The sequence below is a fragment of the Sus scrofa genome, chromosome 13, assembly GCF_054392235.1.
Source record: "Sus scrofa isolate SSC_HxYL_T2T_F1_AM1 chromosome 13, Sscrofa_HxYL_maternal_Yorkshire_Landrace_v2.0, whole genome shotgun sequence".
In the NCBI taxonomy this organism is placed as follows: domain Eukaryota; kingdom Metazoa; phylum Chordata; class Mammalia; order Artiodactyla; family Suidae; genus Sus; species Sus scrofa.
The window spans coordinates 72,859,789-72,879,041 of record NC_139395.1 but is presented as its reverse complement, the minus strand read 5'-3'; the positions used below and the strand labels follow the sequence as shown (position 1 = coordinate 72,879,041).

Sequence of the window (19,253 nt, the reverse complement as noted above, 5' to 3'; positions counted from 1 at the left end):
GTAAGAGTTTCCCTAAGACACAATTAGCATAAGGTAACAATGTGGTTCACTGATGTCTGTGAAAAAGGTCATACCTTCACTTGAACAGAGTAGAGTTCAGGAGATGTAAGGCACAGTGACAAAATCAAAGTGCTTTGATAGTTTTCATTTAGTAAAAAATGTACTCACTATGCATCAGTGTGTATTTCTTTAAAGCAACTATTGTGCACTTAGCAACTTAGCAACTAGGGAGGTCTAAATATTTTATGGTCTAAGTGGGCTTATGAAACTTGTCAGGAGACGCAGATAAAAAGTGGCACCTTTAATTCTGCTATATACTAGGCTTGACACTCTTTAGAAAATGGAAATGTGAGAGTTCCTTCTCAAATGCTCTTAGAAACTATTTTCTTAACTGTGACAACATTAATGAGGGGACGGTGTAGCCAAATAATTGCCTTTTCTTATGTGATTAAATTTTAATCTGTTGTATATACCAAAGAAAATATTTTTATATTAGCCTGCAAAACCAGCGGATATAAGAATTACCAGAAAAAAAATGTTTTCTAAGACAATAATTTACCATTTGTTCCTGAATATTTATTAGCAATGCCTCCTCTCACTTTCTCAAGTGTTTTATCTTAGAAAATAAATTATCTGGTCACCCTAGCATTAGACAATATATATGGCATGCTTATTCCTCTGTATTATGCAGGATTTTTTAATGTTTCTGTGGAATAAATTATTGAAACATCATCATACACCTCCACTCTGTTAACTATTTACAGTCTATTTTAAAACATTATATGATAATTTTAATAAGAGTTCTCTTGCGGTGCCGTGGGTTAAGGATCTAGCATTGTCACTGCAGTAGCTTGGATCACTGCTGTGGTACTGGTTTGATCCCTGGCCTGGGAACTTTGGCATGCTGCAAGCATGGCAAAAAATAGAAAAAACCAAAAACATTATATGATAATTTTAGAAGGGTTACTAATACTCAAAAATAATAAGGATAAAAACCCATATCCAGTATCTCGAGACAGAACTTAATGGAAGCTAGTATGAAAAAAAGAATGTGTGTGTGTGTGTATATTTATAAATGTGTATATATATGTGTGTGTGTGTACACATATATACACACACACATATATATATGGTTGGGCCACTAGGCTGTATGGGACAATTTGACACAACACTGTGCACCTACTATACTCTAATAAAAATAATTTAAAAAAATATCACTTAGAAACATCAACTATAGGTAACAGTTCGGTATATATTTTTTTTTTTCAGAAAAGAACTAAATTTAAATATACATACATATATGTCTACATTCAGAACTTTATTTAGAATATTTTAGATCAGACTGTTTCCTGTTTTTAATATGTCATAAGTATATTATCGTCACAATTTTTTAAAAATATGCAGTGTGGTTTATTACCCAAACATATTATAAGAGAATCATCTCCCTACTGCTGGAATCCTAGTTTGTTTACAATAATTTATTGGAGTAAATAATAATCCAGGAATAACTTTTTTCTGCATTTTTAATTTCCTTTGAGTGTTTTAGAAATAGAACATACAACTACTGTCATATAGTATCTGCAACCAAACAATTTCTAATTTTCCCCAGGTCATAGGCTTTATGCTCTAAATTAAGATATTGACAGTCAATAACATAGTTGAAGAAATAGTCTCAGATCTATCACATAACTTTTTTTTTGGCTGTGACCATGGCATGTGGAAGTTCCTGGGTCATGGACTGGACCCATACCACCGCAGTGACCCAAGTCCCTGCATTGACAATTAAGGATCCTTAACCTTCTGTGTCACAAAGGAACTCCTATCACAGAACTTCTTAATCAGGACCTGAGTTAGCTGCGTCATATTCGAATCACCCGCTTATACTCACATAATGAACTGGATAATTGTTTCACAACTGTTCTATTTCTACGGTTTAGGACAAAGAGAATAAAACAGAACTTCATCTAAACTGGGGGTGAAGCTGACATAAGAACAGTATTGTTTGTGAGTGTCAACTGCATTAGCTGGCAAAGAGTCAAACTAACCATGCTCATCTAGATTTCAAGTCAACTATTTATTTCTCTTCTTTGGGAACAACTATCTATTTGTATCACTTTGGGAATTATTGATTTAATATCCATACTTCTGGATTTTAGAAAGACTCCTAGAAGGAAGATCACATAAAACTTCTTCATCCTCTCTAGCTGGATTCCAAAAACTTTAGACCAGGTGACAGACTCTAGTGATTTTATACAGAGACATTTGATCTCTGGTTTTCCATTAAAAATTTTTTGGTTTTGAATTTATTGTAGGCAATACAACTATAAACCTAAAGAAATGAAAATCAACTGTAGTTACTATGATGATAACATAAATCAATGCCTCTCCAGACCTCTATTGCGATTTACATTCAAGATGAATAAGGAAACTTAAGTTTCTTTGACCTAAGGAACTACATGCTTTGCAAATACCAGTCGGAGATACATAGGCAGAAGTGAACAAAGAGTTCATGTGATGAGTTGAAATTCTTAGACATCTGTTGTTATTTAAAGACTTTAAGATTTAGTTGTTTCCTTTTACTCTCACAACTTTCAAAAACTTCCAGCTACTGCCTAATGAAGTACTCTTCCACTAGGTTCTACTCTATTTTCATTTACATATGGCAACCAAACACAGCGACATTTAGTCATTTGGGAATTAGACAACAGAAAAAAATATTTTGAAAAACATACCTTCAATTTTTTTTTAACGCTATGAATTTTATTACATTTATACTTGTACAACGTCTTCAATCTTTTGGATAAAACGGTCAATGCTATGGAAGAGAGTGAATCTTCACCCTAACTTGACTCAGCCTCTGTCTTCTCATCTGAGAACATAGATTCGTTTTGGAGTTTTTATCAGGTAAATAACTTACCTTCATCTCATGAACGTTTTATTTTTCCCCCCTGAGGATTTATCTTGCTCTTTCATTCAGAACACAGGCCTCTTTTTCTTCACTTTTGCTCTATTCTCAGGGCTGGTTTCTGTGCCTGAGGTGAAACAGCTCCTGCCTGGCCTTGCAAGGAGAGGACTCATGTAGAGGCACCTTATCCTGAAGTCCTGCCCCAGCCCTTGCGCTTCTTTCAGTCTCCGTGACCAGTCGCAGCTTACTCCGTTTTGGGGGTCTCCCAGTGGTGGAGGCTGTGCCCAGATCCATCAGCGTCTCAGCGGTCCATCCGCACCTAACTCAGGCTGACTGAAAGCCCAGCTCTTAAAGGATGTGCATATGCACAGTCTTGTGGGACAACGCGCAGAAACTGCCAGAGCCTTGCGTCTCTAGGGTTCCATGTGCAGCAAATGCCTGGGCTCCTGAGGACTGTGGAAGCTCCCATATGAAGGACGCGGGTGAGCTCTCAGGCAGAAGGGCACGAAGATGGCGCCGCCTAACTCCCTAAGGGGCGATGGCAGCCTCTCTTCCGACACCAGACCTGAGTTGCCCCTCAGGCTGGAGTTCCTCATAAGCAAAAATGCCTTTTTCTCAGAACGTCGGGGAGTGGTTCAGTCCGCTCTCTGAGCCCCGCCGAACTGTGCCTTCAGTGGCTGCAAGGCGGGACTCAAGAACACAACCCCGCCCCCCCACCTGCCCCGCCCACATCCCGGGAGCTCAGGCTCCTCAGCAGCTGCAGACGTTAAACGCTGCGCACCAGAAGTTTGTAGAAGCTCCTTTCTTGGAGATACTAGCACACTGTGCGTGTAGAAGCGAGCCCAAGAGCCACCTCTGAGGAAAGAAGAAAAAGAAAAGGAAGGGGAGGGAAGGGGTGCAGGTGCCTTTAGGCTCCAGCACCACAGAGAAAGAGCAGGAAGATGGCGCCCAGTAGTCTCATCTCGAGGGTATCCCAGCAGGTTCCTGCCCTTCAGCCGTGCACTATAGAATTAAGAAACGAGCCTCTTTCACTTCGAGTCTGGGCACTTTGCAAAGAACTGCTTCTGCAGGGGCCCTTGAGCAGGTGAGTGTGTCTGTGGGAGTCTCTTCTCAGGTCCGCTCAGCCCTTCGGGTCTCCTGGGTCTTGTTGGTGTGGTTCCCGCCCCTTCCAAAGTCTTCACAGCCAGGTGTTGGGGGCTGGTCTCCCAGGTGCAGGTCCTAATGGTTAGGAGGATGCCTAGTGTCGGATCCCATCCTTGCCCCTCTACAAGAAGCTCCACGTTTCCAGCTCTGCCTATTGTAGGTTGTAATGTGAGGTGTATGGAGAGATTGTGTCTAAGCCTTTCCTTCCTGCTTAGATGTGGCATTCTTCTCCTTTGTCCCATGCAAAAGGGCCACTCCATCAGGTTTTTGGTTCTTTTTGGAGGAAAATGTTCCATGGAGAGGTGTAGATGCTGTGTGCCCGAGAGAGGAGGTGAGTTCCAGGTTTTTCTACGTCCTCGGTTAGACCTGGAACCAAGCATATAAATTACAAGTATCTTTAGAAGTATGGGTATCATTCTGTTCAGAGTACTGGTGTGTTGGTGTGAAAGCTCAAGCTCTTGCTCTGTGAAATCTGAAACTTGCCCCCTACCCCATACTGGGAGGGCAAGGAGAGACCAAATAAAGTGGCAGAATAATAAGCAAGGAACTTACACACTGGGTTTGTCTTGGGGTGAAGCAAGATGAATAGATCTCCACATTCACCTGCGAGAATCTTAGAAGTTTATACAGATGGTCAGTCTTGTATACTATCCAGGTGGCCTCAATTACACATCACTCTCTCCAGGCCAAGTTCCTGGGGCAGCTTCTAGGGCAGGAGGTCCAAAGAGGATGCACATTCTGAGGACAGGGGAGCAGTAAAGAGCCTCAGATGCCTGAGTCTAGCTAATGGGTAAATAGGTTGTCACATTCTCTCTCCAACGTGGTTATTATACACAGTTACAAGTGTTTTCTTGTGTATTTGTTTTCTCTCTCAGACTGTCGGGAACTCTGCATAAAGAGTTCAGTACCTTTAACTGCATATCTTGCTTTTCAGACATTTTTGTGTAGTTTCCATATGAGAACCTAGAATGGCAGTTGGTACATAGTAAGTACTCATTAACACTTACTCAATGCATGACTGACTTAGACCCCTTAGTGAATGAAAAGTTAGGAATTTAAATAACTTATTCTTGATGTTAAAAGATACATTAGTGTGCTAACATCTGATCTAGTGTATAAGAATTCCCATTTTTATCAAGAGGAACACAGGAAGAAGAGAATGTAATATGAGTGACTTGAGGCATAGGAGAATTCCCTGATAGAAAAATATTAAAGTGATAAGTTACTGAGCTAAGAACCTTCTTTAATAGGGATATGCATTCAATCATTAAAAGTAATTCTATGTCAGGCTAGAAACAAGACCATTGTCTCTCACTGACCTCTTTATCCTTTGATTCTATTATTGCCATCCAGTATTTTCAACTTGAAGTTTCACTCCACTAAGTTAATGATGAGAAGCACTGACGTTTCCCATGACTTGAGGCATGGATTGCCTCATTGGAATGTAATCATTTGCAATTATGCAAAAAAAATTGAAAAGCAAGATCTACACTCAAATGTACTGTACAAATTCCATTTAATATGTAATTGCTTATATTGGCAATCTCTGTATTGACTTTCCCCAAGCAGGGCTCAAATTAAATGAATCTGTCTTTCTTATAAAATGATCATTCAGCTCATTTAAAACAGTTTTATAGTCAACATGCATTTGTATGATATTCATAACAAATATCTTATTACCGTATAACCATGGGTTTTTATCCCTTAGCAATTACTCCTCTATCTGGCACTGCTTTGCAAAAAGTCAACATATTGTAAAAACTATACCCATCTTGCAAGTCAAATGGGGGAATAAATTAGTCAAAATTCTCAGCTAAGTAAGGTTCAATTTGGATTACCCCAGGTGGTATTCCTGATAAATTTTCCTCAGTCTCTTATATAAGATTTCTAACAAGATGAAGGACAGCTCATCATTTTCTGCAAAAGCTCTTTAACCAGAAAAACAGCCCACCTTGCTGAAATATAGAACAAATAAAACAAACCGACCAAAAAAAAAAAAAAAAACCAAAATGAATTGGGAAAATACATGCATAATCTCATTTAGAGACCAATTAGTTAAGATGCAGATTCCGGTTTAGTAAGACTTATATTAAACAAAACTTCTGTCTCCTGTTTTACGGCCTAAGAATGGTAACATACACCTCACTGGCCTGCAGTGAGTATTAAGTATAATAAAACATATCCAAATATTTCTATAAACTCTAAAGCAGCTTACAAAAAGAAAAAATAATTGATAATGGGAGTTCCCATCATGGCTTAATGGTTAACGAATCCGACTGGGAACCATGAGGTTGCGGGTTTCATCCCTGGCCTTGCTTGGTGGGTTAAGGATCTGGCATTGCCGTGAGCTATGGTATAGGTCGCAGACGCTGCTCCGATTCCGCGTTGCTGTGGCTCCGGCGTAGGCTGGTGGCTACAGCTCCGATTCGACCCCTAGCCTGGGAACCTCCATATGCTGCAGGAGCAGCCCTAGAAAAGGCAAAAAGACAAAAAAAAAAATTGATAATAATGACACCTTTCTAATGTACTCAGCGTCAATAAAATATCCAGCCCCAAAGCATTATCAGTTAATATAATGTAATATATTATTTAACATTATGCTGTATTCTCACTAAGATTTTATGTTTATATATATATACAATATTCTTTTGCCCTGAATGATATCCTGAAACCTTATTAACTATAAATATGTTTTTTTCTATTCATGAATAAAATTTATCCCAATATCTAGCAGTTTAAAGCATTACACTGTTATAATATTTTTGTGGGCCACTTTTTTTTGCTTATTTTTATTGACATATAGTTAATGTATAGTATTATGTAAGTTACAGTTTACAAGATAGTGATTTAAAAGTTTTAAAGGTTATACTCCACTTATAGTTATAACAGAATATTGGCTAAATTCCCTGTGTTGTACAATATATGCTTAAAACTAATTTAATTTATTTATTTGGGGCACGGGTGTGGTATATGTAAGTTCCCAGGCTAGGGGTCAGCCACAGCAATGCCAGATCCAAGCCCTGCAAGCCACAGCAATGCCAGGTCCAAGCCCTGTCTGTGACCTTCATTGCAGCTCCCAGCAACACATGATCCTTAACCCACTGAATGGGGCCAGGGATTGAAACCATATCCTCATGGATACTTGTTGGGTTTGTTTCCTCTGAGCCATGATGGAAACCCCCTTAAATCTTTTTTATACAAAATAGTTTGCACCTCTTGATCCTACCCCTGTATTGTTCCTTCTCCTTTTCCCTATGACCACTGGTAACCACTAATTTGTTTTCTATATCTGTGACTCTGTTTTACTTTGTTTTTTTGTTGTATTTTTTAGGTTCTACATATAAGTGACAGCATACAATAGTTTTCTTTCTCTGTCTTATTTCATTTAGCATAATACACTCTGAGTCTGTCTATGTTGTACAAATGGTAAAAATGACTTCTTTATAATGGCTAAATAGTATTACATGGTATATATAATTTATATACTACATCTTTATCCATTCATTTGTTGATGGGCACTTACATTGCTTCTGTTATCTTCACAATTGTAAATAATGCTGCTATGAACATTGGAGTGCATGTATCTTTTAGAATTAGTGATTTTGTTTCTTTCACATGTATACCCAGGAGTAGAATTGCTGGACCATCTGGTAGTTCTATTTTTAGTTTTTTGAGAAACCTCCATACTGTTTTCCACAATGGCTGCACTAATTTTTATCTTACCATCAGTGTATAAGGGTTTCCTTTTCTCCACATCCTTGCCAACATATTTGCTATTTGTGTGTTTTTTTGTTTGTTTGTTTGTTTTTTAAATGATAGCTCTTCTGATAGGTGTGAGGTGGTGGTATCTCACTGTGGTTTTGATTTGTATTTCTCTGATGATTGGCAATGTTGAACATCATTTCATGTGCCTATTGGCCATCTGCCTTTCCTCTTTCGAAAAATGTCTCGAGACCTTCTATGTAGGCCAATAACTTGACAGTGGCTCTGGCTCAAGTTCTGTCATGAGGTTGCTGTCAAGATATTAGGTCTTTAGTTATTTGAAGGCTTGACTGGAATTGGAGGATACATCTCCTACATGGATCACCAATGTATTTGTCCTAAGGAGATCTTAGTGTCAACTGGCTGTGATAGGAGTCCTTTCTTTTTCACTATGTAGACTCTCCAAGGACTGGTGGAGGGTCCTCATAGCATGGCAGCCAACTTCTCCCACAGAGGGTGATCACAGAAGAGGGTGATCACAGTCCATTCTGTGATCTAGTTCTGGAAGTTTCATGCCATTAATTCTGTTCATTAAGAGCAAGTCACTAAGTACAGCTCCTCTTAAGGGGGGGAGGTGGGTTATGAATTAAACCCTACCTTTAAGTGGGAGGAAGGACAAAGAATTTGGAAACGTAATTTAAAGTTACCACATTCTTCTCCTCCTCTCTTCTTTTAAGACCCAACTACAAGCCTGTGGTCCACTATGTCCTAGGAAGCTTTCATGACCACTTCTGCCCATGATAATTTATTTAATTTTCTATACCCTTTCCATATATTTACCATGTAGAAGTTATCAACTGTGACATAACCAAATCACTTAGCCTACAACCCCAGATAATTCAAGTCTGTCTGGAATGAGACTCAGGAATTTGCATTATTAAAAAAAATGTAATTTTTATATATAGCCATCTTTGGAAACTACTGATAATTTATTAAAAATGAGAAATTGAAAATTTTCATAAATTATGTACAAAGTTCTTTTCTAAAGGAAATTATTGGAATTTGGACTGTAATTTTTCCAGATAAATCACTGAAAAACAGGAATTATGTGTGGCTAGAGTAACATTCTCACATGATAATTTCAAAATATTGGAATTAATGCAAATTGTACAATTCTAATTTTACTCATACACCTTGGTCATCATTGCTCACATTTGCTGAATGACTATAAGGAAGGGGATTGTTATCCCTTAATTCTTTAAGTTAATATGAAAAATGATAATTTTAGGGTTTCAGGCACACAGTTTTTTTCTTCCAAATTTTTGGATGCAATGGCAAACATCTAATTCTTTCAGTTAAAATGCTCAGTGTTTAATTAATTAAAAAAAAAAAAACACAAGGAAAGTCATTTTATCCTCCAGAATAATGACTATGTCAGTTGCAGCTACTCTTGCTTCTTCTTTCCTGAATTCCCCTTGCATGTTCTTTCTTCCTCACTCTTCTGTTTATTGTACCCTAGCTGGTCACAGCATGATTACCTCCTACATTGGAATAGTTCATATTATTTTAATTATTATATGAAGAAACAGCTGTGGGATCAAGTTCCATCTTGCCAGAAATTTGGACTTAGGATTGAGAGGGTTATTTTTAAGTTTCTTATTAGAATAGGTAAGAAATACGTTTACTTGTTGGATAATTGAATATTGGGTCTGTATATGTGAAACATAGTAAACAGCAATTTGATTTCAACTTTTATGACCAATTTAACCCAAATTGTATACTTTTATGTTGTTTTAAGCACATTAAAAGGGACAAACTAAATGAATTCTTCCTAACACTTGCTGTTGATGGCATGTATAGCAGTGGGTTAATGTTCAAGATATTCTGGGCTCTAGAGAATAATTTTTAGATTAGAATACCACTTTTTTTAAAAAATAAAGATTTTTGTCAGTATAAAAGTGTAGATGCAGAAATATGAAACCATTTTCCTCCAAGCTTATTCAATGTAGCATTATTTTATATAGTACACTACTGGAAAAATCTAAGTGCCCTTCCACTGGAGACTGGGTGAGTAAGCTGTGGTATATCTACAGAGGAGAACAAGAACACTGTGCAGTTATTTAAAAAAAAGGGGGGGGGGGAAGAGTATGATCTCTATGATCTGATAAGGAGTGATTTCCATTGTATAATAACAAATAGCAAAGAAAGGGGAAAGTACAAAAAAAAAATTACCCTCAGTGGAAAAAACAAAGAAGAATAAGAAGATATATATGTATACACACACACACACATCTGTACATATGCACATATACATACATATACATATAAAATCAGATTATGTGTGTAGCTGTATAACATATTGCTTATTTTATAAAGAAACACAGGGATGATAATACAAAAAGTAATTAAAATAGTACATGAACCTGTTTCAGTGGGAACAATGTTGGAGGTTCGCAGTGGATATGAGGCTTTCAGGAATTTACCTTTTTATACTGTGTTGACTTCAGAACTGTATAAATATTTTACCTATTCAAAAATAAAATCAAGATAAATGCAAAAAAATAACCTCCTAAAATTGAATATAAACAAAAGAAAATGGCTGTATTTGTATAATGTAAACATACAGAAACAACAAGTGTCAGAAGTTGCATTTGATCAGAGTATAGCCTGAGGTTCTTTGAAAAGAAATTTTGAACTTTATGTGGGAGATTTTTTGAAAATAGAGGGTATGAATACATTAATTTTGAAAGTATTTTATATGAATTAAGTGATAGAGCAAATGAATGAATATATTGTTGTGCTTTGCAACCAGTGCTTTCAGTATTAGGGAAGGGGAGGAAAAACTCTGTGTTGTTGGAATTTAATTAAAGGTGATAATATAAATTTGTTATTTAGAAAATATAAATACTTTTTAGCTCTTTACACTGAATGATCTAGATTAAGTGAAATTGCAATAACATTAAGGATGGCTAGTTTCCAGAATTTGACTTCTAATGTCATCACCTGTGGCAGGGGTAGGAGGAGGGAAGGGGAGAGTGGACCAAACTTTTTAGAGAAAGTGTTGGAGTCTTGAACCCAGAAATTACAAGCTAAGTCTGAATCACGGACCAATGATGACATGTTCTGAGGTCATAAGATCTCATCAGAAGCCACCATTACAAAAATAAGTAGGAAGGATACAGACTGAGGAAAAAAAATGTACTAATTAATGTAGCTGACAAAGGACTCCATTATAGTCCCACTTTCTGACAAAGGAATATACATATACCTGACTAAGAAATGTCTTCGCATCAATGATAAAAAGAGGAACAATCCAGTTTTTAAAAAAATGAGAAAAGAACTTGAACAAACGATCCTAAAAAGAAGATATGTATGGTCAATAGCCTCAAAAAAAAAAAAAGAAAGAAAAAAAAAGAAAAAGATATGGGGAGAAAATTCAGCATCATTAATAGGGACATGCAAAATAAAACCAAAAAAGTTAACCACCTTGTATATATTAAAAGAGATAGAATATTTTTACAGTGTTCCATTTGGGTACTTTTGGAGAAACTATAGACTGTCATATATTGCAGGAATAAACCATTGTTTGATATTTTCTTAAATTGCTAAACATACGTATATCCTACTCTATGACCTAGCAATTTGAGTCTGAGGTATTCACCTAAAAAAAATGGAAGCTTTTGCCAACAAAGGTGCTTCTTTGTATATGAGTATTCCTGACAGCTTATTTATAGTAACTACAACTTAAGATAAATACATATGTCTAGCAATAGGATAATGTATTAAAATTATGCTACACTGACAAAATACAACAGTAAAAAAGGGCAAATATTGATTCATATAAATGACACAGATAAATCTCAAAAACTCTATGTTGAATAAAAGAAATAGACATAAAAATGTACATACCGTATGATTCCATTTACATGATATCCAAGAATAGGTAAAATAATCTTTACTGGGAAAGGTCACCTCGCAGGAAAGGTGAGTACAAGGGACTGGGAAAAGAAGAGGAGGATTGAATGAGAACAAAGCTGGAGAACTTTCTGGAATGATAGAAATATTCTGTTTCTTGTTTGAGCTGGTATATACAACTGTCAAAACTCATTAAACTGCGCACTTAATGTTTATATAATTCACTGAATATAATATATATCTCAAAATTAAAACAACCATAATTAATATATTTTAGCTTATATATTTCACTTCATCTTGGTATAACATGCTTTTCTCACATAGTTGAGATCATGTGGTATAAATAACTTAGTATATGCTGATTGAATAAAAGAATGCTGCAAACATTTGGAGTTCCTGTCGTGGCGCAGTGGTTGACGAATCCCACTAGGAACCATGAGGTTGCGGGATAGATTCCTGGCCTTGCTCAGTGGGTTAAAGACCTAGCGTTGCTGTGAGCTGTGGTGTAGGTTGCAGATGCGGCTCGGATCCTGTGTTGCTGTGGCTCTGGTGTAAGCCGGTGGCTGTAGCTCTGATTCGACCCCTAGTCTGGGAACCTCCGTATGCTACGGGATCGGCCCTGAAAAGGCAAAAAGACCAAAAAAAAAGGAATGCTGCTGCAAACATTTAAATCTGAAAAAGATGGCAAATGGTCATGGGTTGCTAGTGCTCTCCCTTAAGAAGAAGTTTCAACACAGCTGAAGAAAGAAATGAAGGATAGATTAATAGAAACTCCTGTACTGAAGCTCAAAGGTTATTTGTGTGAGAGAGAAAGAGAAAGAGGAGTTTTGTACAAAAAATAGAAGTGTATAAACTTGAAAGTTGCAAACATCATGCCTCTTCACCACTAAGTAATTCAGCATGTATCTTTCCACAAAGGACATTCTCTATGTAACTGCAATGTTGCTATCACATCCAAGACATTTAAAACTCATAAAATATTATCTGCAGTTTACATGTAAGGCTAGGTAATCAACAGAACAATAAGTCAAGCCCTGATGTGTGGCAGTTGTTAATGTGATAGTGTAAAAACTTCCGTTGTGGCTAATTTGAAGCTATCAGCATGATGTCACTGAACATTGTGCTTGGAAGGGAGGGGCAGTAACACACCAATACGTAGGATTTCCATCATATATTTATATTAGCTAGAAATAACCTCAAGAGCATAGATTAAAGCAGACTAATTAATTGGTAGTGTACGGGCTGATCTTTGCGACCATGTAAATATTTTTTTTCTTAAAAACTTTAGGCCCAATGGTTTTAGGATTCAGAAGTTTCTGACCTGAATCAGTTATTGCCTATGCCAAGTTTGGTCAATGGGAACCCCTTCAGGCTTGCTCCTTTGCCCGTTTGTTCTTTTTCTTCCAGTTTGAGATAATCAAGAATCACACGGTTGTTTGCAGTTGTTTACAGTAGTTTACTGTGTCTCTTTCATCTCTTCATTCGAGAACAGTTATGATTTTTCTTTTGTTTCCATGATGTTGATGTTTTCAAGTATCTAGGCCAGTTGTCTTGCAGTCTAAGAGTTTATATTTTTTTGATTGTTTTCTCAAGATTAGATTCAGTTTAAAGATGTAGAGGTTTCCACATAGGTGTTGTTGATGACTATCCATTGCATCACTGCAGGGAAACCTGTAGTTAGTTTGTTCTGTTAGTGATGCTAAGTTTGATCATTTGGATACATTGGGATCGGCAAGATCTATGCAATGTAAAAATCCTCTCTCTTTTATAAATGTGGTAGAATATTTAGGAAGTATAAATTTTGAATACTATGTTTTGAACACCCATTACCCATTCACAAAAAGTCAGGCATTTACTAGACCAAAAAGAAGGCCTCAGTGATTTCCAAAGATTCAAAATAAAACAGCAACATAATGCTGCTCCACCTCTGATTGTTTTCGTTTACTGCACTGCAATTAAATTAGGAACAAATAACAAGAATAGCTAAACTTAGATTAAAAAAATTTTTAATTATATTTTAAAATAATTATTGGTGTAAGAGAGAAACTATTTCAGGCTGAATGACAATGAAGACCCAGAGTAGAAAAATGACAGATGCAATAAATTAGTGCTTGTGAGTGACAGAAATAGCTTTGAATATACTAAAGAAGAAAAACCCTGAACTTTTGTTTTTTAGTTATGAAATGCATTAAACTTCTATTTATTTATTGTCTTTTTTTTTTTTTCTTCGTCTTTTTAGGCCTGCACCCATGGCATATGGAGGTTCCTAGGCTAGAGGTCCAAACGGAGCTATAGCTGCTGGCCTACACCAGAACCACAGCAATGCTTATAATGACAAAATGAAATAGAGATGATTATGAATACTGTGTTATAGACAAACCTTGGGCATGACAAAGCAAAGGAAAAGAAAAAGAAGATGCAAATATTTTGTAGAATTAAAATAGGAATGAAAACCAGTATAGATTAAAATTTTAAGTAGTATGAGTAAATATACAGCAATAAATTTTAAGACATAGAATGAATTTCTTGAAAACTATAAAATACTACATTTAACCCCCAATAAATAAAATAACTATAAAAGACACTGAAGTGATGGTCCAAAATTTCCCCCTTGAGAAATCATCACCCTCAGATGGCCTCACAAGAGACTTCTACCAAAATTTCAAGAACTATCTTGTATGAGCTGTACCAGAATTGAGAGGAAAATGAAACATTTATCAGTCATTTTATGAGATGACATAGTTCTAATTCCAAATTGAGATAAGGATAGTCTAAAATAATTGAATTAAAGACCAGTTTCGGGGTTCCCATTGTGACTCATGGAAATGAATCCAACTTTTATCCATGAGGATGTGGGTTCAACCTCTGGCCTCGCTCAGTGGGTTGGGGATCCAGCGTTGCCTCAAGTTGTGGTATAAGTCTCAGACGTGGCTTGGATCCCATGCTGCTGTGGCTGTTGTGTAGTCTGGTGGTTCTAGGGTCCAAAAAGTTCCCTAGCCTGAGAATTTCCAGATGCTGTGGCTGTGACCCTAAAAGGCAAAAAAAAAAAAAAAAAAACCAATTTCATCATAAATAGAGTTTTTTTGCTTTTTTTTTTTGCCTTTTCTAGGGCTGCTCCCATGGCATATGGAGGTTCCCAGGCTAGGGGTCTAATTGGAGCTGTTGCTGCTGACCTATGCTAGAGCCACAGCAACATGGGATCCGAGCTGCGTCTGCAACCTACAACACAGCTCACAGCAATGCTGGATCCTTAACCCACTGAGTAAGGCCAGGGATCGAACCCGCAACCTCGTGGTTCCTAGTTGGATTCATTAACCACTGCGCCACGATGGAAACTCCGATATTTTTAAAAATTAAATTCAAGAGTGGCCAACATATCTCTATATCATTGATTTAATTTATACTACTGATGTTTCTTTTCAGTCATGCTTTCAATGATATTCTAAGTCATCTAGTTTCCTTGCAAGTGTTTCTTATTACATTGATTTTTTCATCTTATGCAGCAGTATTTTCATTTCAATCTGTTATCTCCTTTTGCTTTTTTGCTTCTGTAGTAGAAAGCATGTCTTTTGACTCAAAGTTATCAAGCCATATTTAATTTTTTTCTTTCATTTCCTATCTTAATTCCTAATAGTTCACTCAGAAAGTTTCATTTATAGCTTAAAGAATTGGTTCATGAAAAAAGAATGTAAAGAAACGGTTGGATTTGTTCCAAGAAATCCTTAGTATTAAACATAAGATGACTTACAGAATATAACTTTATCTTTGGAAAGCATATATTTCAATAATATTATTAACTATATGCAAATGATTTCTATTACAAAGATTAACAAAACCCTACACATTTTAGAGTGCTTATTATGTTCTAGAAATGGCATTGTTTGATATTATACATGAGAAAAGTAGAACTTAGTCAAACATGGATTTTGCTCAAGATCAGCCAATTAGTGGCAGGGCAAAATTCATATTCATCCTAACTTTTCTAACACTGTACATAACCTTTACTATTAAATTTGGGCTCTAAAGTATTATTGGATGTTACAAGGTACCTATTCTCTACATATTATAAAATAGCTAACATAATTCATATTTCTAACATCACTTCATATTCATTTATTTTATAAATGTGTATTTGTTCATTTTTCCCTGAAGCCTCTGACAATTTTGAAAATTAAATCTAAGAACATAAAATTTTTACCTGTGGGTAAAAAATGTATAGAGTTTTGGGACACTGATTCCATGTATAAGAATGCATTAAAAAGAAATAATGGTGGTTATTTTAAAACAAGATTATGCTATATAGATATTCATTTAAATATTGTATCTAAAAGCAAAAACGTGATACATACTAAACATCTTAAAGAGTAGAATTAAATAAAGTATTGAAGTACAGGCAATGGAGTACTATGAAAGCATTAAAAAAAAACCCGCTGATGTTGTAGAACACAGCAAAATGAAAGGCTGTTGATTAATAGTCAATTTGTTGTTGTTATTTAAACATATTTTCACAAATTGTATACTTTGAAAGGATGACTTTTATGGTATGTGAATTGATTTTTTCTATTTTCTGGGAGTTCCTGCTGTTCTGAAGTGGGTTAAGAATCTGACTCCAGTGGTTTGGGCTGTTGTGGAGACATGGGTTCAATTTGCCCTGTGCAGTGAGTTAAAGGATCTGACATTGCCACAGCTATGGTGTAGGTTGCAGCTGCGGCTCGTGTTCATTCCCTGGCCTGGGAACTTCCATATGTCATGAGTGTGGTCTTAAAGAAAAAATTCATTCTTCTTGGCATAAATTAAAATGAGGGGCCAATTGGTTAAAGGATTTCTTTTCCTTACATGTGTGACAAATATATAATGCTTCTCTTCACTTGTAAAATTTAAACAACATCAACACGATTTCTTATGTATTTTTATGCACAGAACATATCCTATCCATGAAATAATGAAATATGCCAAATATTAATACTGGATACCTGTTTGTACCTCTACCCATGGATGATTTTCATTTTTATGTTTCTGCTTAAACAAGCCTTCCTATTTTTAAACTTGGAGTGTTGTCTTGATTATTAAATATAGAATGTAAAAACTTATTTTTTACATTCCTGCTAATCCCTCTCCCTAGAGTGCTAGTTGAGAGCAGACGTTTTCAACTGTGGTTATTGTTATTTTATTTTAAACACAAATTTCTTGTGCTTTTCATAAAACAATTGCACAATGCCTGCCTATTTTTATTTATATTTTATTTATGTATTTTTTATATAATGATTTATATTTTTTTCCATTATAGCTGGTTTACAGTGTTCTGTCAGTTTCCTACTGTATAGCATGATGTACACATACATGTATACATTCTTTTTTCTCACATTATCGTGCTCCATCATAAGTGACCAGACATAGTTCCCAGTGCTACACAGCAGGATCTCATTGCTAATGCATTCCAAAGGCAATAGTCTGCATCTATTAACACCAAGCACCCCATCCATCTCACTCCCTCCCCCTCCCCCTTGGCAACCACAAGTCTTAGTTGGTTGGTTGGTTGAGGCTCTGCTAAGCATGGCGAGTGGCAGTGGGAAGTATAGGAGTGGGTAGATATGAGAAAGGTCAAGTGTGGAATAATAGTAAACTGCAACAGTGCATTTTCACAATCACCATGCAGAGGCACACTGTTTGACTTTCCTTTCATATTGGATAAATTAAAACAAGGCCATACTCGGGTGAATTCATTCCTACTTGAAATTAGTCAGACATGACTTCCTTCTCACCTAAAAAATGAGAATTAAAAGACATCAAAACAGGACTCATGGGAGGATTTTATCAGTTAATGTATACTTTAGAAACACATCTATAATTTCTTGGCATATATAATGGAAATCAAAAAGTGAAATTATGTAAATCTGAAAAGATTTCATTAAATATTTTTCTGTTATAAACTTGGCTAGTCACTAATGAAGCAAAGATCCCTCAAACTTCAGTCAGAAATGATTTCTGTATTTATATATTAAAATGGTTATCTTTTGCCCTGATTATATTAGTGAGCATAGAATCTCCTGGTGAGGGTGTGGCAGTGAGTGTTAACAATTTTTTTAGCCACCCTATTAAGTTGGCCAATACTTTCTAGTCAGTCTGAGTTAATTCACATTCCCAAGCCTACTTTGAAATTATTTCATCAGAATCTGTAGGAAAGATTCTTTATATCAGGGAAATTTGTGGAACAACTTGTTCAGATGGACCTTGGGTTCAGAGGAATAGGCTGATACTTTCTTTTGCACCCTTTGGCCCAGTTATTTAATATCACTGGGTTGCAGTTTCTTCATCTCTAAAGAAAACTGAGAAGAAGTTAGAAGTTTGGATAATTATTAAAGTCAATAAGATAGTACTTGGATAAACTATTTTTTTAATTTTTTATTAAAGTATTGTTGATTTACAATGCTGTGCCAATTTCTGCTGTACAGCAAAGTGACATTTTTATGTGTGTGTGTGTAAATATATGGGTGTGTGTGTATATATATATATATAGTACACACACACACACACACACACACTTTTTTATATTGCTTTCCATCATGGTCTATCCCAGGAGATTGGATATAGTTCCTTGTGCTATATAGTAGGAACTTGTTGAACAAACTATTTTGAATCAGTCCTTGCTACTTCTATCACTGTTGTTATTACTTTTCCAGTGTGTGAAGGAAGATTATTGCATCGTTTTCTCTTCCCCAGTAGGTGTTCAGTATGCAATGTGCCATACTGATGGCAGTTAAAGTTACCCCATCTCTAGACAGACTTTCATATAAAACACCCCAAGAAATATGTCCAAATATTTAACTCTCCTCCACAGATTAACTCTTTTATGCGGATATCTGTAAAAGTTCCTGCAATTAATATTTGCTAGGGCTGGTCCTTAAATTATATCTTAAAAAGGCTTTATTGTATCTCAACTTCATCTGCAGAACCATTTAAAATTCACAAAGCCTTGCATTATCCACACATCAAATGTCACAGTCTGGCAGTTAATCTTATTGAAAGGTTAGTTATGTGTAGCACCTGCAAAGGTGTCTGGACTAAAGATTCCCAGGATTTGATGCTAAAATGGGGATGAAGGTAAAATTAAATTGAGGATCAGAAAGGCAGCTGTGTATTAACTGACTTTTAGGTATCTCAGCGTCTTAAAACTCCAGGCGTGTTTTTCATTGGTTATTGATGACAAGAACAACATATATAATATCAATCTTTTTCTGAAAACAAGGTAGTTTTTAGGTTTGCTTCTCTCAGTATAATACCAAAATAAAGTTGAAAAAACTTTATATAGTAATAATTTATTGGTTTTTACACATACACTAAACTAAGAACTTCTTTTAGGATGTCAGATTCCACAAATTCTCAATTTGATATATGTAAATTATCTTTAGTGTGCAGAAAATTTAAATATTAGTCTATTCCCACTAAGAAGAATATCTATGAACAGTTTTTACAAGGATGTATGCTCTGGGAATGTAATCTTTAATATTTAACTCAACCCAAATATAATTATTAAAGACATACTGCTGGGAAAAGAAAAGAAAAATGCAGCCCCACTTGGATTATACAC

General features: G+C 35.9%; 1 long non-coding RNA gene across 3 annotated transcripts in view; it reads left to right on the top strand.

Moving 5' to 3' along the window:
* Positions 1 to 3,633: 3,633 nt before the first annotated feature.
* The window catches only part of LOC146397405 (uncharacterized), a 65,147-nt gene continuing 49,527 nt past the window's right edge, over positions 3,634 to 19,253 (top strand). For all 3 annotated transcript variants that reach the window (XR_014823639.1, XR_014823638.1, XR_014823637.1), the window contains exon 1: positions 3,634 to 3,989. This is a non-coding gene — a long non-coding RNA (uncharacterized LOC146397405). The remainder of the gene's footprint in view (positions 3,990 to 19,253) is intronic.